General features: G+C 44.7%; 1 protein-coding gene across 1 annotated transcript in view; it reads right to left on the reverse strand.

Annotated features, from left to right (window-relative positions):
• CAVIN4 (caveolae associated protein 4) overlaps positions 1-24,367 on the reverse strand; it is a 63,380-nt gene that overhangs the window by 38,017 nt on the left and 996 nt on the right. The window lies entirely within an intron of this gene.

The raw sequence follows: 24,367 nt of genomic DNA on the forward strand, positions 1-24,367 counted from the left end.
TCTTAGTCCCGCTCCTTCCCTCTCCCCATCAGTTTCATTCTCTCCCTCTTAGTCCCACTCCTTCCTTTCCCCCCGATTCCAGTCTCTCTCTTAGTCCCCCCTCCCCTTCCCCCAAAGAAGCAGTCAGGCACTTGCTTTGGAGTTAGTGGATCAGTCTTTTTGCTGCGATGTGCAGTACTGCTGGTGGCAGTCTGCACTGTAGCGATCACAGCAGGCCTGCCTCGGGGACTCAGCCTTCTCCATGTGGTGCGTCCCGCCCTCAAGGAAGCAGGAAATTGCATCAGAGGGGGCGGGACGCATCATTGGGGGAACTCCGAGCCCCTGAGACAGGCTTGCTCTAATTGCTAGAGGAGGCAGCTACAAGTAGTGTAGTAGTAGTAGTAGCAAGGAGGTTTGGGCAGTAGTGTGTGAGTGTTAGGGGGGAAGAGGGAATGGGAGTGGATTTCACCACACTGGTGGCGGTGCAGAAACAACGGAAGTTTGGGTCCTGTAGGCTGAAGCTGTGCTGCTCTACTTTCTATGGGCTTACCGAGTTGCCACTCTTGCTCTTTCCTTGTGTTGTGCTGAAGCTGTGCTGCATGGTGTCCCAGCTACCTTGGGGAGGCTTGTTGTGCCAGCTTGTGGCTGCTGGGGAGGCTTACTCTCCCCAAGTCTCTTATACCGGGTGCCTATGATCCCACAGGGCACTGGGAATAGAGCTCAGGTGCTAATCGCCTAAAGACTACCAAACTACACGGACTTGTAGTTCATTATACACAGATTAAAACATACAAACAATGTAATCTGTTACACACAGATTGCAAGATCCGCTCCCATGTAGATGAGGGCAGAACTGGACTATCTCACCTCAGTGACATATACACAGAACATGGATATTACACAGGCTTAAAACACCAATACACACCAGAAGTAAAATCATAAGAAGTGCCATTTGGTGCTACAACCTGGCAGAGAGCCCAGCTGGGATTAAATTAGTGCTGCGGAAAGAAGCAAATCTGCCTGATGGATCTGGGTCGTTCAGAGAGGTTGAGCCAGTCCTGATTTTACATTGAATGCATGCAGTGGGAGTAAAAGCAGGACTGGTTCAGATTGTCCCTGATGACCTGGAGCTGTCTAGCTCATAAGCTTTTCAGATTCAAACTATAGGAGCAGTTACAGCTGAAAACAAGCAAATAGTTAAGGGGCTGCAGGTCACCTAGTCCAAACATGACTGACAGAACCTTCTAGAGGCACAAAAAGCATTCATAGTCTATTGAGCAGTGGCGTTTCCACAGATAGACCTAGGTGGGCCGGAGCCCACCCAATTTGGACTCCGGCCCAGCCAAAAGTGTAGCAGTCTTGTTGTGTCAGCTGAAGATATTCTCTCCTTGGGCAGCCACCACTCTTCCAAATGGCAGCCAGCAGCACTTGCCTTGAACTGACGCTGAGACCGGCCCTTGTGCACATGCTCAGTTTTTGCACATTCAAAAGCACTGTGCGTGCACGGCCTGCCTGCAGCAGCCTCAGCTTGAGGCAAGTGCTGCTGGCTGCCATTTGGAAGAGCACTGACTGCTTGAGGAGGAGAAAATCTTCAGCTGGAAGGGTTTGGGAATCTCTGCCAGCTCAGATATTTAATATTTGGGGTTTGCAGATGGGGGGGGGGGGTGGAGAGAGAAGCAAAGTGGAGGGGGGCTGGGGGGACGAATTCCATTCCCACCCAAAATTGGCCATTTGGCTACGCCCCTGCTATTGAACAGAGACTAGTAAGTGCAACCTTAACATTTTCTCTATACCATGATAAAGAAGTGTAGCAATGTGTACATATAGCCAATGCAAACCTGAATAGAGCTACCTGAAAGGTGGTCTATGTTTAACCTGAAAGTCACATGTTCAAGCCTGGCTTGTGTATAACTGGGTGGTATTTTTGGAAGGCAGGAAAAAATGTGCCGTTACTCTGTACCCTGGCACTCTGCTCCCTTCTTACTGTCTCTGTTTCCCTTTTTATGATCCCAACTATTACTGTTTTCTCTGGTGCAGCTTGCTCTTGTCAACTTTGCCCTAGGGATACTCATTTCTATTCTTTAGTGAACATTTATTCTGTTCCTTTTCTTTCTTGTGGCTCACACTTGTTGCAACAGAGCAAACAAGGTCAACTTCACTAGTATCACCATTTCTATTGGCAAAGGAGAATTGCAACAATAATTAATGCACATATTTTTGTTTCATAAAGACTTCCTCATTTCAAGCAACTTATCCTTTCATAGTGCACAATTGCTGTATCCCCTACCTGTTTAACCCCCAACCACCTGCCTGTCTATAACCCCCTCCCCTCCCCCTTTCAAGTACATGATTCAATTGAAAACACCCATTTCCTTGAGCTGTTGTTTTCCCTGTATAGTTAAATTCCATGAAAATCACTCCACACCTCTAAATATTCCTCTGGCATCACTCTGTTAGCATATCTAAACACCCAATCATTCCATCTCCTTAACATTCTTCAACTTTGCTCAAGTGTCAGAGTCCGGGTTCTTTCCAGTAGTACTTTATATATATATATAAACATCATACTAATGTTAAGCTTAGCTTTTATACATTGGAATTTGTAATGCATTCCTTTATTTTGCTCTGAATTACTGTGCTCAGAAGTACAAATGGCATTATTTTGTTGGATGGAACACATGGCAAGGCATTATTCCATCTGCCCCATTCTGTTCTGTTGATCTCCGTCTCTACCCATAAACAAAAAATAATCCATACCATGAATTCACAGATACAGTTCTCTAAAATTACAAGTCTGTTTTTAAAAAGTAACCTAAGTAATCTGCTTTTTGAATGAAGCATATGCAATTATGTCTGATGAATATTCATTGTGGAGATCCTGAAAGGCAGGTTTGTATTCAACCCTCCAGAGCTGGAGTTGTGAACCCCTGATTCATTGGTTAATTGTTGTCCAAGGGTTGCATTAAGATCATCACATTCTCTTCTCACAAGGTGGATTTTTTAAACCAGTGAATGGTCCATGTGTTGGATGCAAAACCAATGTGAAATCCCCAACTAAGTCACGTAAGATCCCTCATGCTATTACATTGTTGTTTTATTCAGTAGATATCTGTGATATGTCTACTGTATATGAAAAGCTATGTATTCATTCTATCTGATGGTGAAATGTTACTGTAGGCTGTGCAATAAGGAAATGTGGTTGTAAAATCATAACTAAACATTCAGCACACATACCTTCAGAAGTAGAACTCACTCATAATTAGAAACAATAAATTAAAAAATATATATATGCCATGGACTGAAAGGAATCTAGGAAATTTTAAAATCTAGATGGAAAAATGGAGGTCCAAGTTGGGATGTTCATAATTTGCAGCGTTATTTTACAAAAGGCTCACTGAATGTGGAACCTTTGGTAAAATATCTACAAGGCTGCAGGGAAAGCTTGTACATTTGATGGTATTTACATGATTGGAAACACCCATTTTATAAAAATGCCCATTCAAAAAAGAGCAGCATCCCGAACTGGACATCTCAGTTCAGATCTCTGTGTTCTATGTACAATGAGTCTTTATGTGTCTACAAAATAGTCTCACAAAACTTATAGAAATCATGCCTAAAATGCAGCCATAAGCTAGGGCAAATGAAAACAGCTGAAGGATGCGTATAGGTGGATATTTTTTAAACTATGCACATACTTCATGACTCTGCCTTTGTTCTGCCCGAACTCCTCACCCACCTACTGCTGGGTCATGTCAGTATGCGGAGCAGAAACAGTGTAGAGGGCCTCTGATGGAACAGAGGAGCGGAGCCAAATTGCCAAGGAAGCAACTTTATTAAAGGACCCGACACAGTCCGTGTGCTTGCGTCAGGGATCAGAACAGAGTTGAAGTGTATGGTATCCTCCTTTGAAAATCCATAGTCACAACTGTAAGCAGGGATGACCCGACCATTAGGCCACCTGAGGCGGGGGCCTCAGGCAGCACTCTTCCAGGAGCGGCATCTCCCCTTCCTTCCTCCACCCTGTTCCCCAAATTTATTTTTAAAAGGCGGCGGCGGCAGCGATTCCCATACGCTGCCCTGCCGCTGGCACCCACCTCTTCTCTTTACTGTGGCCTGCCTCTCTGATGTAACTTCCTGTTTCCTCAGAGGCAGCCACAATAGAAAAGAGGCCAGTGCTAACGGCAGGGAAGTGTATGGAAATCACTGTCACTGCTGGCTTTTGGAAAATGGAGAAAGAAGGTAAACTTAGGGAAGGAGGTGGAAGAAGGGAGATGCCAGAACTTGGTCTGGAGGGACGGCTGCCTCAGGCAGCATCTTTCCTTGGGCCACCTCTGACTGTAAGGAATCTAAGGCACTTTCTGTCTCCTGGAAAACTTCCAATGTTTTTTTTCTTTTGGCAGCGGTAGCCTTCATGCAACTGTGCATACTTGTATGAACAGGGTCAGGGCCACCACCCCGCCCCCCACCCCTCAATCGCTACTGCTTTCGCCTCCCTCTACTGCTACCAGGCCTCCGGTGCCACAGTTCCCAATCTCCACCTACCTACCCTCTGCTCCCTTTTGCCTGCCATCTGACCACCTTCATTTAAATTTTAAAAAAATCTCTAAAGCAGCAGCGCAGCGCCTTCTCTGCGAAAGAGGCAGATCACCTCAGGCAGGCCTTCCCTCACTGTGTAACTTCCTATTTCTGCAAGAGCGGGACACAGTGAGGGAAGGCCTGCCCGAGGCGATTGAGGGGTGTGTGTGTGTGAGGGGGGGGGATCCTTTGGGGGGGGGGCGGGCCCCGCTCAGTCTCTTGGCGGCCCTGAACAGGATAACATTATAAGAGGCCTTTTAAGTGCCTACTACACGGTTTGCATGTGAAAAATCCTTTATAACATCTCCCCATGATGTGTAGGATGGGAAAAGGCACAACCACCTGAAGAACAGGAATAACATAGAAGGTAGCAGAGACATTAGGAATGTGCATAGGGCAAACATTTAACATTCATTTTCGATATGTTTGGTCAGTTTATTTCACACCTTCATTTTAATAAAAACATTTTAAACTTGCACTCATCAATTTAAAACAGGTTAATGAGTGGCCTAGTGGTTAGGGTGGTGGACTTTGGTCCTGGGGAACTGAGTTCGATTCCCGGCACAGGCAGCTTCTTGTGAACTCTGGGCAAGTCACTTAACCCTCCATTGCCTGCCGCATAGAGCCTGCCATGAGTGGGAAAGCGCGGGGTACAAATGTAACAAAAAAATAAAATAAATCAATTTAACATGCACAACAGTTATAAAGGCACACTGAGTTGAATATGGACTAACAAATCTACATCACTAATTGACAGAGAGAAAGAGACAGTTGAAGGAGAATTAAAAACATACTTTGGTAGTTTTGAAGTGGACAAGTGGAAGTTAATGTGATGAATTCAGGAATAGTCTCCCAGTGGAAGTGATAGAAATGAAAACAGTATCTGAATTCAAGCGAGAATGGGATAAGTACATAGGATCTCTAAGGGAGTGATAGGGAGAGTAGATGGCATGGATGGGCAGACTGGATGGATATATGGTCTTTATCTGCCTTTATGTTTCAGGATACAAATGTATCATTCTATAACTCGGCACCTGATGCTGTGAGGTGAGAGTCTATTTTATAATAGCATCTAGGCATTCAGATTCCGTGATAGAAAATGGCATAACCAGCTATCAGTGCACTATACATTTACACACCTGCAGTTACATCAGACACAGACCTGGCATAACTGCAGATACCTAGATGCAGCAGGGATGTGATATAGCTTGCAGTATTCTGAACAATGCTTCTAGCGAATTTCCACATAAGTGCATTTGAACATTGACCCAGTTTTTAAAATATACTTTGAGCTACTCAACTGCATCCTTTTTCTTATTTTATTTTCACCTTTTCTCTGGTGGAGTTTACTATCTGCAGCCTCGATATATTTTTTCACTGTTTTATAAAGATATCATAGGCATCAATGAGCCTTTAAACAATAAGATCTTGCAGAAATGTATTTATTTATTTGGATTTTCTTCACACCTTTTTCAGTAGTAGCTTAAGATGAGTTACATTCAGGTACACTAGCCGCCTTATTTTCGAAAGAGAAAGATGCCCATATTTTGACCTAAATCGGGAGATGGGCATCTTTCTCTCGTGGGTGTCCAAATCGGTATAATCGAAAGCCGATTTTGGGCGTCTTCAACTGCAATCTGTCGCGGAAATGGCCAAAGTTGACGGGGGCGTGTCAGAGGTATGGTGAAGGCGGGACTGGGGCGTGTTTATCGGCCGAGGAGAGATGGGCGTCCTCGGCCGATAATCGAAAAAAGAAAGGCGTTTTCAGCGTGAATTTGGGTCACTTTTTTTTGGACCCTTTGTTTTCATGAACAAGTCCCAAAAAAGTGCCCTAAATGACCAGATGACCACCGGAGGGAATTGGGGATGACCACCCCTGACTCCCCCAGTGGTCACTAACCCCCTCCCACCCAAAAAACACAACTTTAAAACTTTTTTTTTCCAGCCTGTATGCCAGCCTCAAATGCCATACCCAGCTCCATCACAGCAGTATGCAGGTCCCTGGAGCAGTTGTTAGTGGGTGCAGTGGACTTCAGCCAGGTGGACCCAGGCCCATCCCCCCCTACCTGTTACACTTGTGGTGGTAAATGGGAGCCCTTCAAACCGCCCCCAAAACCCACTGTACCCACATCTAGGTGCCCCCCTTCAGCCATAAGTGCTATGGTAATGGTGTAGAGTTGTGGGGAGTGGGTTTTGAGGGGATTTGGGGGGCTCAGCACCCAAGGGAAGGGAGCTATGGACTTCAGAGGTAGTTAACTTAATTTTAAAAATTGTTACAAGTGCCCCCTAGGGTGCCCGGTTGGTGTCCTGGCATGTGAGGGGGACCAGTGCACTACGAATCCTGGCCCCTCCCACGACCCAATGCCTTGAATTTGGGCGTTTTTGAGCTGGGCACCTTTGGTTTCTATTATCGCTGAAAAACGATACCGCCCAGCTCAAATCCGCACAAATCCGATGCATTTGCCTGGCACAAACCATATCATCGGAAAAAAAAATGGACGCCCATTTTTTTTCCAAAATACGGTTTGCCCCACCCCTTCACGTACCCGTTCTCAGAGATAGATGCCCATGGAGATGGGTGTTTGCGTTCGATTATGCCCCTCCACGTATTTCCCTGTCCCTGGAGGGCTTACAATCTAATTTGTACCTGAGGCAATAGAGGGTTAAGTGACTTGCACAAGATCACAAGGAACAGCAGTGGGATTTGAACAAGGCTGCCAGCAGCATCAGTAAGAAAAGTTGGTCCCAGAACCCTCCTCTCTGCAGCATTCCGCCTATGCAGGAACAGGAAGTTGTAGCAGTGAGAAGGGTTCTGGGCCATCCAAAGACAGCATGCTTTCATTGCTGATGCTGCCTGGGCCCGGGAGAATGAAGGACTGTAGCACGTGTGGGGGGACAGGGAAGGGAGAGAGCTAGCGGACTCCATGGTCATGAGGGGCAAGCTGTTTTTCTGGGGTGGTGCTTGCTATGCCATAGTGACACCTATGGTGCACAGGCACCATTTTCTTTAAAAATCAATTTGGGAGACCAGGAAGGGAGAGAGATAGTGGACTCTGTGGTGAGTGGAGGGAGAGATAGGTGCTGCACCATGTATGGCAGGGGAGGAGGGAGGGAAGATGGAAGAAATGCCACATTGTATAAGGGGTAGGGAGAAATATGTCACCAGACCACATGGAGGGGGGGGGGGGGGAAAGGGAACATGAAAAAGAGATCTGGGATGAGGAGACAGGGAAGAGAGGGTAAGAGACTCGACCCAAGGGGAGAAAGAGAGAGATGTGGGGTTGAGAGGGGTTGACCAGAGGGAAAAAGAGAAAGATGGGATGGGTTGTGTGTGTGTGTGGGGGGGTGGGGGGGAGTAGTAAAGATGCTGAAACCAGAAAGAGAGAGAGAGATGGTACCATGGGGAAGGTCAGGGGAGAGAGAGGAAGTGCTGGCTGGGGGTGGGGGAGTACAGGAGAAAGAAAAGAGAGGAGGAAAAGAGAAACTGGACAGGGGAGGGATGATGACACAGAGAACAGATACTAAACATGAGGGAAATAGGGACAAGGACACAGAGGGGTGGTTCTGGACATGAGAGATAAGAACACAGAGGGAATGACAGTGGACAAGAAGAAAGAAGAAATGTTAAATGGACAGGAGACACTGGAAAGAAGATGTATGGGACTAGGGGAGAAGGGGGATAGATCAGAAGATGACTTGGACGGTGATTGAATGAAAGAATGTATATATATATAGGCCAGATGGCATTGGAATTTTGAGGAATACTCACACTTGGCATTGGTAAGTATGAGTGGGGTATGTTGATGGGTTGGGGGAATGAATGAAGGTGTGAAATGGATAACAGAAAGAGGCAAAAAAGGGGATGATGTCTGGGGGAAGTTTGAGACATAATGTGAATGACCTGGGAGACTGGAAAAGATGAGAGACACTGAAAAGGGATGGGGGTACTAGAGAGGGATATGGGAAGAAAGGAATGGGTCTCTGAAGGGATTGTGTGAGGGTGGAAATGGAGTTAAAAAGATGTTGAAAGAGGCAGTAGGACATGGGGTATAGGGTAAGAGATAGGAGACTGGGAAAGGAGAGACACAGAGGGGGCAATGGGAAGGAGAAGGGAAAAGCCAGTAGGTAGAGAAAGTGAAAAGGAGAGTAAGGATTAGAAGGTGAGATAAAGGGATAATGATAGAAAAATCAAATGGGTGGACATAAACGCAGAGAAAAGCCGGGGGTGGGGGGCATAAAATGAAAGATCAGTGTCAGATAGATGTAGAGAAAAAAAGTAAGAAGGCAAAAGGAGAGAGAAGAAATGGAAAGGCCAACCCCAAAAAGAATTTAGAAGACTGACAATGGAAAGCAGAAAAGAGACTGGGATCAGCCTAATTATGGAAATAAAATGCCTAGGCAACAAAGGTAGAAAAGAAATCAATTATTTTTATTTAATACTTTTTAAGGACTGAAATATGCCTGCTTTGTGAAATACACATATTTTTCTATTTTTATTTTGCAAAGTACAAGAGAAAATACATTTATGTTTCTCTTTTACTAGTATTGTATGAATGGAGTCTGATTTTCTTGAGCTGGGGGTGGAGGGGGAGAGGTGGTCTCCATTTCAGCTTTTGTCTGCATGGTTTTTTTTTTGTGGTTCCCTATTCTGAATCAGGTGAGCGTCTGTCCATGTTTTGCATTTGCAACTGAGCTGAAGGATTCTGCTAGCATGTAGTGGCTGTCTAGGAATCTGTAACAGTCCAGCTTCTTCCAATTTCCCAGTAACAAGTACATTGCTGTTCTAGGGCCCACTGTAATATTTACAGAACAGTCTTTTCATAGATGGGTTAGGGCTGTTATGGTGTGAGTTTTCTGTATAGGTTTTAAGTGCCTTTTTGCATTGCTTTGTGTTATTTTTCAGTGTCTGGCCCTATCTGAAAATAGGAACTGGGGCAACTGCCCAGAACTAGTGGTCTTCACATAGGGTTACCATATGTCCGATTTTACCCAGATATGTCCTCTTTTTGAGGACATGGCCGGGCGGGTTTTGCCAGCCTGCCCATTTGTCCGGATTTCTGGACAAACGGGCAGGCTAGCGGGCCTAATGGTGTCCTATCCTCCACTCCCCTTACTTTACTATACTGCCCTGGTGGTCTAGTGACCTCTTTGGGGCAGGAAAGAGCCCCCTTTTTCCTGCCGGGAGTGCCTGCATACTACTTCCTTGCTGATGGTCCTGGCGCCGATTCAAAATGACCGCCGAGAGTTGAAGTCTTGAAAGGCTGCTTCAACTCTCCGCGACCATTTTGGATCGGCGCCGAGACCGGAGTCAGCAAGGAGCAGTATGCAGGTGCTCCAAGAAGGAAAGAGGGGGCTCTTTCCTGCCATGATGAGGTCACTAGACCACCAGGGCAGTATAGTAAGGTAAGGGAAGGGGAGGATAGGACACCCTTAGGGGTGTGTGATGGGGGGGTGAAAGGGGTGGGGCGGTATGTAACAGAGGGCGGGGTGGGGTGTATGTGAAAGGGGGCAGGATGGGGCATGGTGTGGGCGGGATGGGGGTGTGGTATGTGTCCTTTTTGGGGAGCAAATATGGTTCCTTTTTGGGGAGCAAATATGGTAACTGTATTTTCACATCCTGTAGAGTCACCACACAAACAAAAGCCCATCTGATTTAAACAAAGTGTCTAGCAGTGGAAGGAGTGTATATGCTGTTCCTGAGGTGTTGGTCACAATTTGATATTTTTACCTCCTGATGTAACTTCCTGTTTCCTTGCAGGCGGGATGCAGCAGAGGCAGCCTTTGTTAATCACTGCTGCCCACAGCCACCGCACCCGAACAATAATATCGGCACCGCTACTTGACCAGCACTAATTGGCACCTGTTTTACAAATGTCTGCTCCCCCAGATGTCAAAACCTGGCTACACCTCTGCACTGCATTGACCTCTAGGCTACTTCTCTAATATGCTTATTGGTTTGTTCACAATGGCCATAATACCTGTAGTTGATATAGAGCCTTATATCCCCTTTCAGTTTCACTTTCAGGCAAGAGGGAGGGGGGAAAACAACCACTGGGGACTTAAGAAAGGGTCATAAGAACACCTTTTTGTAACTTGGGCATTATTGAAACAGGTCTAGATAAAAACGTCCTTTTTTTATAGACATGGATTTTTCTTCCCATTCAAAAATCGCTGTTGGACGTCCTAGTTTTGGGCTCTCCCTAGTCCCACCCAAAACATGTCCACAACATGCCCCTTGCTATTTGGATGAACTGCAGTGTGAAAAGTCCAGATTCTGACTTTCCTAAATCAGGATTTGGATGTTTTAAGGTATTCTGAAGCATCCATCTGCTTTGAAAATGAGCACCATAGGCACCTATGTGTCTTTACAAAATAGTGTAAAAATAGGTGCCTTCCTGCCCTGTTCAACTAGGTACCTGTTATAAAATCTCTGCTTGAGGCTTTTATTTTAATGTAATTGTCAGGGATATTTTGTAGATAATCAATTACCGTGCTGACATCCACTATGCCCTTTTTGGTTCGTACATGTTCCATATTTAATCCAACATCAGGCCACATCCCACCTCTTACTACTAAACTTTATTAGCTTTAGGGTTCACTTAAATTATTGTAAAGCCAGTGTTCAAAACTAGGGTGTCCAGGCCAAAAATGTTCATTTTGTTTAGTTTTCCATGTTGTTTATGGAATTTTGTTTGGGGCTTGTTTTGTTTCATTTTGGGGGCAATATCATCCAAGATAGCACCTAACCGAGTAGATGTGTGCTGCTGTGCTGTGCTGTGCTTGGGACCATTCTGGCATTTATTTCCTTTCATTTAGAATGGCCCTGAAGTGTAAAGGCAAGCTCAGGATTAATCCTTCAGAGCCTCTGAAGTCGCCAGAAAGCAAGCAGCTACTTGTAAATTCATTAGTCAGTTCCCTGCACTTGCACCAGTGGTGTCTTTGGAGAGGAGGCTTTGGCTCAGCAGCTGCTACAGGTCTTAGTCTGGATGCTCAAAGCACTCCACCTCTGCCTGGCTCCAGGCCTATACCAATGTAGGACACTTTGCCAATTGCTGATGTGCAGATTTGGGAGGTGTTCCTCGAAGAGGGGCAAGTGGAGTGTTGAGCTCTCCTACCCAGGTTGAAGGCGCTGAGAGGAATATTGCAAGAACTTTGGTTAATGGTGGTGTGATGAATCCTGGATGATCAAATGAAGGATTTGAGGTTGGTGGTTCTGTTACCAGAGAGGGAAACTCTGGCCCGGTATGAGTTTTAGTACAGTAATAAGCTACAGTAAATGAATGTTGCCTTGATGAACAAAGTGCTCTTCAATTGTGCGTCTCTTCATAAATAGTGTACATTACTGAGCAATAGTACTCACTCTCGAGCAGTATGGTGCATTATTGATGACAGAAATTACCCCCCCCCCCCCTGAAATTTCAGGGTTCTTCCTGTCATTTCAGGTTAAACATGACAGGAAATGACATGGAAAATGTCAGTGATATTTGCCATGTCATTTCAAATGAATTGTAACCATGGTCCATGGAAGTTACCCCAGCTATCTTGGAAGCCTGGTGCAGTCTCCCTGCTGCTTTTTGCCCATCGAATTGTGTTCTCTGCTGTTTGGCCCTCTAAAGTTCTCAAGCCTTCTCTAGCAACATACATACATTTAGTCACATTGAGGAATGCCAGTTTTATGGATAGCCAATTCAAGCTGGTGAAAGACATTTTATCTGCATAAATTCATGTGAATATTGCGCTTCCAGTTGTTGCCTTGATGAACAAAATTAATCGCATAGCTCACAACTGACAAAAAAATTGGACTGAGTTTTCGAAAAGTACTCTTCAATTGTGTGTCTGTTCATAAATAGTGTACATTACTTTGCATGTGGATCAGAGATCTGCATCTGCATTTGTGCTCTCAGATTTTGCTGACCTATATAGAATCCGAGGTATGTGTTTACTCTAGGATGCTATTAATCCCTACAGTAAACTTGAAGGCTATTTATGTAGGGGGTTGAATATTGCTGTTATTCAAATAATTGCAGTCACTGATGAATACATGTATTCAGCATCATTGATTATCCAAGTTTCCTAATTTAATTTGAAGTTTCTATCCCGCCCTAGGCAGCTTTCAGGGCGGTTTACAATTTAATACATGAAAATGATAAAACAAGACATAATGTAGACAGACAGATTTTAAGAAAGGGGCAGAACTACAAAATGATAGGAAAGAAACATAAAAAAACACAAGGAGGGGGAGGCTCAGTAAAGTCCGCAGAGTCTCTGGACAAAATCACAAAATAAATAGTCAGATAAATGAATTGTTAAACAGATAAGTTTTAGGATCCACCCTAAACTTGGTTAGTGATGCTTATAATCTTAGGAAGCATGGAAGTGCATTCCAGAGTTGTGGGCCCTGAACCAAGAAAAAAGAGTGCTATATGCTATAGCAGGGCGGAATATCCCCCCGGATTCTATATAGCGCAGTGTTCTGTGCCAAAATCCAGGCATATTCTATAACAGCGCATGTAACTTAATTAGCTAAACGAGCCAATCAGCATTGTTAACAGCACTTAAGAAGCAATAATGCGCACTAATTGGCAATAATTAGAATTTATGCGTGCAACTCCCTAAGGGTCCTGTTTACTAAGGTGCGCTAGCGTTTTTAATGCATGCTAGTGCTAAAGACACCCATAGGAATATATGAGTGTGTCTAGCATTAGTGTGAGCTAAAAATGCTAGTGCGCCTACAGTGCAGCTTAATAAACAGGGTTGTGTAAGTGCAGCTTAATAAACAGGGTTGTGTATTCTGTAATGCAAAGCGCCTAAATTTTAATGTTCATAGACAAAAAGTGGCGTGGTTATGGGCGGGGAAATGGGTGTATCGTGGACATTTCAAAATTTGCATGCACTGTTACTGAATATGGCTCTCTGTGCCTAAATCTACGTGCCAGGATTTACGCCACGTTTCCCTTGGTGTAAATGGATGCATGTAGATTTAGGTGCTGGGATACCAACTAAGGGGTCCTTTTACTAAGCTGGGGTAAAAAGTGGCCTGCGGTAGTGTAGCACATGTATTGGGCGTGCGCCGGGCCACTTTTAACCACATCTACAAAAAATGGCTCTTTTTTAATGGGTTTAACAATATCAAACAAATCACTGAAGAAAAGGATCACTTACTAACAGTGCACACTAAATAACCACAAAAAAGTGATCAAAAACGCAGATTGACTAGTCTATAGGAATATAAGCAAAAAATCGCTGCACACCCTTTGTGTAGGAAGAAAAGGGGCCTCAGTCGGTGCCATAGCCAGTATACTGCAATGCAGTCTTAATGCTGGCTAAGAACAGCTATTCTATCATTGGCTCTCCTGAAAAATCTCCCAATTTTGATGTCAATGGAGTATGTAGCGAACACTCCAAAAAAAAAAAGAAAAAGAAAATTTAAATACTTTATCGGTATCTTCTTCCTTTGACTTTTTTTTTCATTTTTTTAACTTATATTGTGTCTTTTGAAGATTACGCTTAGTTTTGAAATTGTTTACTTTTAAAAAATGCTATATACCTAACACATGGAGGGGCATAATTGAATGGGGCGCCCAAGTTTTCCTGAGGGCGTCCTCGCAGGACATCTCCGCGAAGGGGCGGGGAAACCTGTATTATCGAAACAAGATGGGCATCCATCTTTCATTTCAATAATACAGTCAGGGATGCCCAAATCTCAACATCTAGGTCGACCTTAGAGATGGTCGTCCCCGGTTTTCAGCGATAATGGAAACCGAGGACGCCCATCTCAAAAACGACCAAATCCAACTCATTTGGTTGTGGGAGAAGCTAGCATTGGTACTGCACTGGTCACCCTAACATGCCAGGACACCAACCGGGCACCCTAGGGGGCACTGCAGTGGACTAACTGATGCACTAACTGAACGGAAAAGGCCCTTCCCTTACCGATCCCTTAGTGATTCGGAAAGGAACGGGCATGCATGAAGGAAATCGCATGCAAATGAGCTGCTCACTGTTAGCTCATTTGCACATGATTTCCTTCCTAAGGAGGGGAAGCCAGTGCAGAGCAGCCAAGTATTATGCATGTATAATAGCCATCTACAACCTTAAATAAATTGCCATCTACAACCTTAGAAAAGTACAAGTCCAAGTGAAAACGTCCAAGTGCTCGTCAGGGGCGGTTTTTTTTTTTGTGAGTATGGGTGAAGGATGTTTTATGCCTCCGTCCCTGTGATGTCAGTTGAGGATGTCCAAAATGTGGATGCTTCTGTGAGAAGGATGTCCATGCCTGCTATGCCTTGGACACCCCCTTTATTTATTTGGATTTTTGATCACAAGTAGCAGCACTGGGATTTCAACCAGCCACCTCTGAATTGCAAGACCAGTGCTCTAACCACTAGGCCACTCCTCCTCTCCACTCCCTTGAAATTTGGCCGTCCCTGTGGGGGGGGGGGGGGGGCAGTTCAGGACATCCAAAATGTTTGAAAGGACGCCCACGCCTTCGCTATGTCTCCGCTGACACACACATACCTCCCCTCCCAGGGACCTGCATACTGCTGCGATGGACCTGAGTATGACATTTCAGGCTGGCAAAAAACATTTTTAAAGTTGTTTTTTTCAGGGTGGGTGGGGGTTAGTGACCACTGGGGGAGTCAGGGGAGGTCATCCCTGATTCCCTCTGGTGGTCATCTGGTCAGTTCGGGCACATTTTCATGACTTGGTCATAACAAAAAATGGACCAAGTAAAGTCGCCCAAGTGCTCCTCAGGGACGTCCTTCTTTTTTCCATTATCGCTTGAGGACGCCCATCTGTTAGGCACGCCCCAGTCCCGCCTTCGCTGTGCCTCCGACACGCCCCTGGGAACTTTGGTCGTCCCCGCGACTGGAAGCAGTTGGGGATGCCCAAAATCGGCTTTCGATTATGTGGATTTGGGTGACCCTGAGAGAAGGACGCCCATCTCCCGATTTGTGTTGAAAGATGGGCGCCCTTCTCTTTCGAAAATAAGCCTGAAAGTAAACTAGCCAGTACGGATATCATCAAAGTCCAAACTGGTCATTTCCACAACACATGAAGGCAAAATGCAGGAAGATCTACACAACTAATCTGTCATTTTAAATCCTTAGTGTTGGTTCACTGGGCGAGCATTTTATACAGATAAAAGAGACTTATCTTGATACTGGACTGTCCCAATGGGGACCCGTTTCACACCTGCTTCGTCAGGGGAAATCCTTTGTGTGTCTCTGATTCCTCATCCACACTCGCAGTGGGACAAGAGCCTGCAGTAAAAAATGAAACCAGTGCGCGCCCAAAACTGGCCTAAGCCCTTAACGCCACCCATTGATCTAGCGGTAAAGCCTCACGCGCTACACATGCAGCGACCGGTTGGCGTGCACCAAGTGCCGATTACTGCCAGAACCGGCATGCATAGGAGGGAATAAATAATTCATCCAGGTGTTATGGGCGCACGCCAAATCTGAAATTACCGCAAGGAGGGTGTGCTGGCCTGGCAGTAGTCTTATTTTAGTGCATGCTAAATGTGCGTAGAGCCTACCGCAGCTTAGTAAAAGGGCCCCTTAGTGTATTCTATATACCATGCCTAAATCTAGGCACTGCTTATAGAATACATTTAGGCTGAAATGTTTTCTGCGCAGATTTTTTAGGTACCACATATAGAATCTGGCCCTATATGTGTACTTGCTTAAGTGCCGCCGCCAACATTGAAGTAAATCTATTGATTTCCGACTTTGAAAACTGATCCATTACTTGACCAAGCATTCATGTTGTCTACAATAAAAATCTCTCATTCATTTTAAATGGAATGTTCCCAACCACAACCATGAACAACGACCAACAAAATAACATCGAAGAAAAAAAATACATCAACCAGAATTACATTCCTGCCCAAGCTTTAAATAGACCTGACCTACAATATCTAACACAAGTAAAAACAAAACAAAAAAAGGTGGAAAAGGAAAAAATTGCAGCCTGGGTGCTCTGGAAATAGAGTTTTACTGGTTGGAACTCTACCTAATATGGTGACAGAACAACAGATATGATTGTCAGCACAACAAGATTTACAGAGTCTGCCTCATATTACCTTTCACTGTGGCAACAAATAGCCAGTGCTGGTCAGCAGTTAATCTTACACTGAAAGTCTGTGAAGCCTACAGCTACTAATAATAGACTGTGTCATTGCTAAGGAGGCATGCTAGCCTGCTAATGTATGCTCAGATGTAGGATAAGTGTTACAGGTATATACACACAGACACACATTTGAGATCATAAAAGCATATATATATATATATATATATATATATATATATATATATATATATATATATATGTGTGATAGCAAATGCAATTTCTCTTTACAACAACATGACTGAGAGCTAGCAAAATTGCCTAGCAAGGGGGCTGCAAAAATGAAAGTATAGGGCAAGAATTATTTTTTGCAGATAAGACTTCAGTTTCTTATACTCTAGGTCTGTTGTAAAACACAACCACTGTCTATAGAACTATATTCTGATGGTCAAACAGTTTGGGTTTTCAAAATACTAGCAAATCATTTGCAAAAAATTAACAGATGTTAATATGTTTAGGCCAATAAAGTTATGGATCCCAGTATCGTACGTAAAATCGTAGAATGCTTCTAAAAAACCTAGTATGGCACCACAAACAGAATTCCCAATGTTATATTCATTTAAATGCTTAGGCCACCAAGTTTAGTCAGAATATTCCTAAAGTCTGATCTTGTTAGGTCAAATACGTAAAGATAATTGTACTTTTCATTTTTTTCCAAGTTGTGCTTGGACTCTAATTCCATTAATTTACATATCTATTACAACCATACATATCCATAGGTTTTTCATACGAATGTTCATGTAATATTTAATGTACTGTATTTCTGGCTAGGATTCTGGAAATCAAACAAATTTGCCCACAACTATTCTAATTCCATAACTTGTGTTCTTTTTTTAAAAACACAGGTCATTTTACGAAGGAGATTTTTCATGTGTAAAGGCCGTTTCACATACATGTGAGGTTTACAAAAAAAATTACCCCGGGGTTATGAATGTAAAAGTAAGCATTATGACAGGAAAATGTATAATTTTGTTGGACCCATATATACAGTGGGGGAAATAAGTATTTGATCCCTTGCTGATTTTGTAAGTTTGCCCACTGACAAAGACATGAGCAGCCCATAATTGAAGGGTAGGTTATTGGTAACAGTGAGAGATAGCACATCACAAATTAAATCCGGAAAATCACATTGTGGAAAGTATATGAATTTATTTGCATTCTGCAGAGGGAAATAAGTATTTAATCCCTCTGGCAAACAAGACCTAATACTTGGTGGCAAAACCCTTGTTGGCAAGCACAGCGGTCAGACGTCTTCTGTAGTTGATGATGAGGTTTGCACACATGTCAGGAGGAATTTTGGTCCACTCCTCTTTGCAGATCAACTCTAAATCATTAAGAGTTCTGGGCTGTCGCTTGGCAACTCGCAGCTTCAGCTCCCTCCATAAGTTTTCAATGGGATTAAGGTCTGGTGACTGGCTAGGCCACTCCATGACCCTAATGTGCTTCTTCCTGAGCCACTCCTTTGTTGCCTTGGCTGTATGTTTTGGGTCATTGTCGTGCTGGAAGACCCAGCCACGACCCATTTTTAAGGCCCTGGCGGAGGGAAGGAGGTTGTCACTCAGAATTGTACGGTACATGGCCCCATCCATTCTCCCATTGATGCGGTGAAGTAGTCCTGTGCCCTTAGCAGAGAAACACCCCCAAAACATAACATTTCCACCTCCATGCTTGACAGTGGGGACGGTGTTCTTTGGGTCATAGGCAGCATTTCTCTTCCTCCAAACACGGCGAGTTGAGTTCATGCCAAAGAGCTCAATTTTTGTCTCATCTGACCACAGCACCTTCTCCCAATCACTCTCGGCATCATCCAGGTGTTCACTGGCAAACTTCAGACGGGCCGTCACATGTGCCTTCCGGAGCAGGGGGACCTTGCGGGCACTGCAGGATTGCAATCCGTTATGTCGTAATGTGTTACCAATGGTTTTCGTGGTGACAGTGGTCCCAGCTGCCTTGAGATCATTGACAAGTTCCCCCCTTGTAGTTGTAGGCTGATTTCTAACCTTTCTCATGATCAAGGATACCCCACGAGGTGAGATTTTGCGTTGAGCCCCAGATCTTTGTCGATTGACAGTCATTTTGTACTTCTTCCATTTTCTTACTATGGCACCAACAGTTGTCTCCTTCTCGCCCAGCGTCTTACTGATGGTTTTGTAGCCCATTCCAGCCTTGTGCAGGTGTATGATCTTGTCCCTGACATCCTTAGACAGCTCCTTGCTCTTGGCCATTTTGTAGAGGTTAGAGTCTGACTGATTCACTGAGTCTGTGGACAGGTGTCTTTCATACAGGTGACCATTGCCGACAGCTGTCTGTCATGCAGGTAACGAGTTGATTTGGAGCATCTACCTGGTCTGTAGGGGCCAGATCTCTTACTGGTTGGTGGGGGATCAAATACTTATTTCCCTCTGCAGAATGCAAATAAATTCATATACTTTCCACAATGTGATTTTCCGGATTTAATTTGTGATGTGCTATCTCTCACTGTTACCAATAACCTACCCTTCAATTATGGGCTGCTCATGTCTTTGTCAGTGGGCAAACTTACAAAATCAGCAAGGGATCAAATACTTATTTCCCCCACTGTAGGTGTGTTTAGAGATGGAGTTTGGGTGGTCATGATAGTTTATAGTTTATTGGTACTTTCTATATCGCTTTAACTGGCTAGGCAGAACTAAGCGGTTTACAATGCTACAGCAGATATATGGAAAAGGAAAAGGAACACCATTGTTATGATAGGAAAGTACAAAAGTAATACATTCACACCGTGCAGGAAACATAGAAATAGTTTTGGAGGGATGGGTAATGAGAAATTATATAAAAGGGAAGGAGGCAAGGAGGAGGAGTAAAAAGTAATAGGCAAACCTTATTTATCTGGAGATCCGAATGCTTCTATAGAGAGATAGGTCTTGAGTTCAGATTTGAATTGCTTTAATGCGGTGTTACTGCAGAGGGATAATGGGAAGTTATTCCAAACATGGGGATGCCAAAAAGGAAAAAGCGCATTTTGTTGTGGATTCTAAATGTGCAAATTTTGGGCCCGGAAGAATGAATTGATGGTCGTTTATTGAACGCAGAACCCGTGCTGGAGAGTATGGAATCATTAGACAGGAAAGATAATCAGGAGAGTCGATTCAAAGAGCCTTAAAAGTTAAAATAGCTATCTTATAAGTGATGTGTTGACAAACTGGTAACCAATGGAATTTCTGAAGTAATAGAGTGGTATGGTCATAACGATGAGCACGACAAAGAACACGAACTGCAGAATTTTTCAAGGTTTGCAGTTTCTTTATTGTTGATTTTGGTAGACCAGCGTAGTTGATATTGCAATAGTCCAGACGAGATGTGAAAAAGGGTATGAGGGCATGCAACTGGTTTTGGTTAAAAAAGTGCCGAATAGTTCTTAATCTCTGAAAGTTCAGAAAACTAATTTTCGTCAAGGATGAAATGTATGGTAAAAAAAAAAGATAAGGATGAGTCCAGTATGACTCCCAGGTATCGAAAATTTGGAACAGGAATGATGGAAGTTCCGAACAGTTGTACAGGGACTGACGGTGGCGTTATCGCTCCGGAAAACCAGCATGCCACAGCTTTATCTTTGTTAAGCACTAATTGATGTTCCCGTAACCAGACGGCGACTGAGTCCAGACAGGCTTATAGGGGTCCTAAAGAGGGTGATAAAGGTGACATTGGAAAAAGTAGAAGGATATCATCCGTGTATATGTGAACTGAAATGCCAAAAGATTGAATCAGGGAGGCAAGAGGGCTGAGAAAGAGGATGAAGAGTAAAGGGGAAAGAATGGATCTCTGGGGAACACCACAGTCCAGTTTTTGCCTTGCAGAGATTGTGTCAGAGATCTGTACTTGAAAAGAACGGTCAGACAAGAATGAAGTGAACCATGATAACACTGTACCAGAAAGGCCGAGGTCAGCCAGATGAGAAAGAAGCATGGAATGTTTGACAAGACTGAAGGCTGCTGATAGGTCAAGAGAGACCACTAAAACAATTTGATGATATTTGAAAAGGGAATGGAATGCGCTCAGGAGGGCTGTCATAATTGTTTCGATACTAAAATGTCGTCTGAAACCAGATTGTCTAGGGTAAAGAGCTACTATTTTGTCAGAAAAAGATGTAAGTTGATCAAAAACTATTTTCTCTAGTATTTTTGATATATAGCAGAGATTTGATATTGGACGATAATGTATGTCAAATGGATAGCTTACACATTGACTTTTATGCCTGCTTCTGAGCAGGGATAAATATCTGCAGCTACAATCTAGCCATCATTTTTTCCATTTTACCTCTAGTATTTGATAAACGGACCAGAATTGTGTCGGACTCAGTCGGTGGACCGCGACGATGTATCTGGTCTCCGGCGCGGGAGAGCGGGTGAGCGGCCCGGGGCTGATCGTGGCTGTCTGCTGCCGCGTGGCTGCGGCCTGTCCCCTTCACTGTCATCCAACTGCTCCTGTCCTCTTTGCCCTGCCCATGCGCTCCGGAGGATCCCAGGCTCGGGGTTCCTACGTGGTGGGATCTGGCGGGCCGCGGTCTGCCGCGCTGGTCATGCCCCGAAGTCCTGTGCGCTGCCGCTGCCATACTCCATGGCCGGAACCCATCGTACCTTCAGAGTACACTCTCATGGTTCGTCCTCCACCCCTATCCTGCTCTCTGTTGGAGTTCCTCAGGGATCTGTCCTTGGACCCCTTCTTTTTTCAATCTACACCTCTTCCCTGGGCTCCCTGATCTCATATCATGGTTTCCACTATCATCTTTATGCTGACGACACCCAGCTTTATCTCTCCACACCAGACATCACTGCGGAAACCCAGGCCAAAGTATCGGCCTGTTTATCTGACATTGCTGCCTGGATGTCCAACCGCCACCTGAAACTGAACATGGCCAAGACCGAACTTATTGTCTTCCCACCCAAGCCCACTTTTCCTCTCCTTTCACTCTCTATCTCAGTTGATAACACCCTCATCGTCCCCGTCTCATCTGCCCGCAACCTCGGTGTCATCTTTGACTCCTCCCTCTCCTTCTCTGCGCATACCCAGCAGATAGCCAAGACCTGTCGCTTCTTCCTCTATAACATTAGCAAAATTCGCCCCTTCCTCTCTGAGCACACCACCCGAATTTTCATCCACTCTCTCATTACCTCTTGCCTTGACTACTGCAACCTACTCCTCACTGGCCTCCCACTTAGCCATCTATCCCCCCTTCAGTCCATTCAGAACTCTGCTGCACGTCTTATCTTCCGCCTTGACCGATATACTCATATCACCCCTCTCCTCAAGTCACTTCACTGGCTTCCGATCAGATACCGCATACAGTTCAAGCTTCTCCTACTAACCTACAAATGCACTCGATCTGCAGCCCCTCCTTACCTCTCTACCCTCATCTCCCCTTAAGTTCCTACCTGTAACCTCCGCTCTCAAGACAAATCCCTCCTTTCAGTACCCTTCTCCACCACCAACAACTCCATGCTCTGCCCTTTCTGCCTCGCCTCACCCCATGCTTGGAACAAACTCCCTGAGCCCATATGCCAGGCCCCCTCCCTGCCCATCTTCAAATCATTGCTCAAAGCCCACCTCTTCAATGTCGCCTTCGGCACATAACCACTACACCTCTACTCAGGAAATCTAGACTACCCCAACTTGACATTTCGCCCTTTAGATTGTAAGCTCCTTTGAGCAGGGACCGTCCTTCTTTGTTAATTTGTACAGCGCTGCGTAACCCTAGTAGCACTCTAGAAATGTTAAGTAGTAGTAGTAGTAAAGAAACATAGACACCAATGAGGCCGATATTCAGCCCGTGGGAGGCAGCCCGCCTAAGTGCCATGATCTGCACTGACCCCAGATATTCAATGCCAGGCCATTTCCAGTGACAGGCATTGAATATCCGGGTTGGTTTTTTTGCTGGCTCAAACTTAACTGGCTAAGGGGTCCTTTTACTAAGCTTCATGAAAAAGGGCCCTATGCTAGCAGCATGGTCCATTTTTCCTGCACACCAGGGCCCTTTTTACCGCAGCAGATAAAATGCCCCCCCCCCCAAAAAAAATGGCCACGTGGTAAGATAACCCTTACCGTGTGGCCATACGATGGGGAGCACTTACCACCACCCATTACCACTAGGTTAGCACTGCACTACAGAATCAAAAAAATTTCCGGAGCGCCAGAAATGGCAAGTGCTGCAGCCGGAACTACCACTGGCAGCCGCGTTGGGCCAGTGGTAGTTCCGGATTAGAGAGCGGTTAGCCCGTGTTGGGCTAACTGCCACTTTGTAAAAGACCCCCTAAGTGAATATTCAGCACTGGCTGGTTACATTTATAGTGGCCAAAGATAGGACTGCTATTTAGGTGGTCCAATTTTGCCACTAAACTTAGCAAGTCAACACTGAATATTGCCGGTTATTGCACAATATAGCCAGCTATCTTTTCAGCGCTAATTGGCAATATTCAGTGCAAGATAACTAGTTATCTTGCATTGAATATTAACAGTTAGGCACCAGGACTGCCAAGAGACAGAGCCAGGCCCGGAGCAGGGCCATCATCCCCCCACTCGGGCCGCCGCCGCTGCCCCCCCACAGGCAGCTGCTACCCCCCCCCCCCAGCCCCCTTAACTTCCTGTATTTTCTCCTCCCTTGGTCTGTCAGTCTTGTTTTGCTGTGCACCAGGACCCAGGTTATCACGTTAATGCGATCACCTGGGCCCCCACACATAAGAAGAGGAGAAAGACAAACTGAAGGAGTAGAACTTTCTTCCTGCATTGGGCCCCCTTGGAGGCCGGGCCTGGGGAATCTTGCCCCCCTTCTCAGTGGCCCTGTTAGGCCCCGAAACACTATTTAACTGTTTCTGGCCAGTTAAATAGCACTGAATATCAGCCGGCTATACGTCTTTATAAAATAGGCTAAATATAGACGCCTATTTGGCCTTCACAAATAGGTAACCTGTTATTAAAGTATCCCCTAAAACGGCAATTTTATTACTGGCTGCTTGGTAGGATATTATTCTATAAAGGAATGTAGGTACCTAAAGAATATTAACTGGGCATATACACACATTTAGGCATATGTAAGTACCCAAGCCACAGAGCTGGTTAAGTATTAATGTCTAAATACTGCACATACTCAACATAACTTATAGCATAGGTTTTAGTCTTGCCCTTGCTCCATCCCTGTGTACATCCTTCCTTGCGAATACGCACTAATTAGGTTGAGCGAGTAATTTCAGAATAGTCAGCATGTTGGCCTATACATATATGCCAGTATTCTAAATATTTGTGTGTATACAACAACCATAAATATTTGTGCCTATTTGATAGAATTGCCCAATATCAGATAATTGAAAGTATAATTCTCCATAATGGGGTGAATTCTATAAATGGTACCTAAAAAAATCAGTGCTGGAAAAAAATGCTTAAGAAGTATTCTATAAGCTGTGCCTAAAGTTCAGCGCAGTTTATAGAATAACACTTAAGCAGAGAGGTCATGCGTAAATTTAGATGCCGCCATTTGCACCAATGAAAACGTGGTACAAATGCCCACGCCAAAATTTATTCACAGAGCACCGTTATTCTCTAATTCCACACATAACTCAAAACCACGCCCCCGATCTGCCCTGAAACGTTCATGACTCTCTCATTTCCATGCCCCCTTTTTCGGGCTGTGCGTAAATTTTACGTGCGGCTCCCA

This window comes from Microcaecilia unicolor, chromosome 1 (genome assembly GCF_901765095.1).
Source record: "Microcaecilia unicolor chromosome 1, aMicUni1.1, whole genome shotgun sequence".
NCBI classification, from domain to species: Eukaryota; Metazoa; Chordata; class Amphibia; order Gymnophiona; family Siphonopidae; genus Microcaecilia; species Microcaecilia unicolor.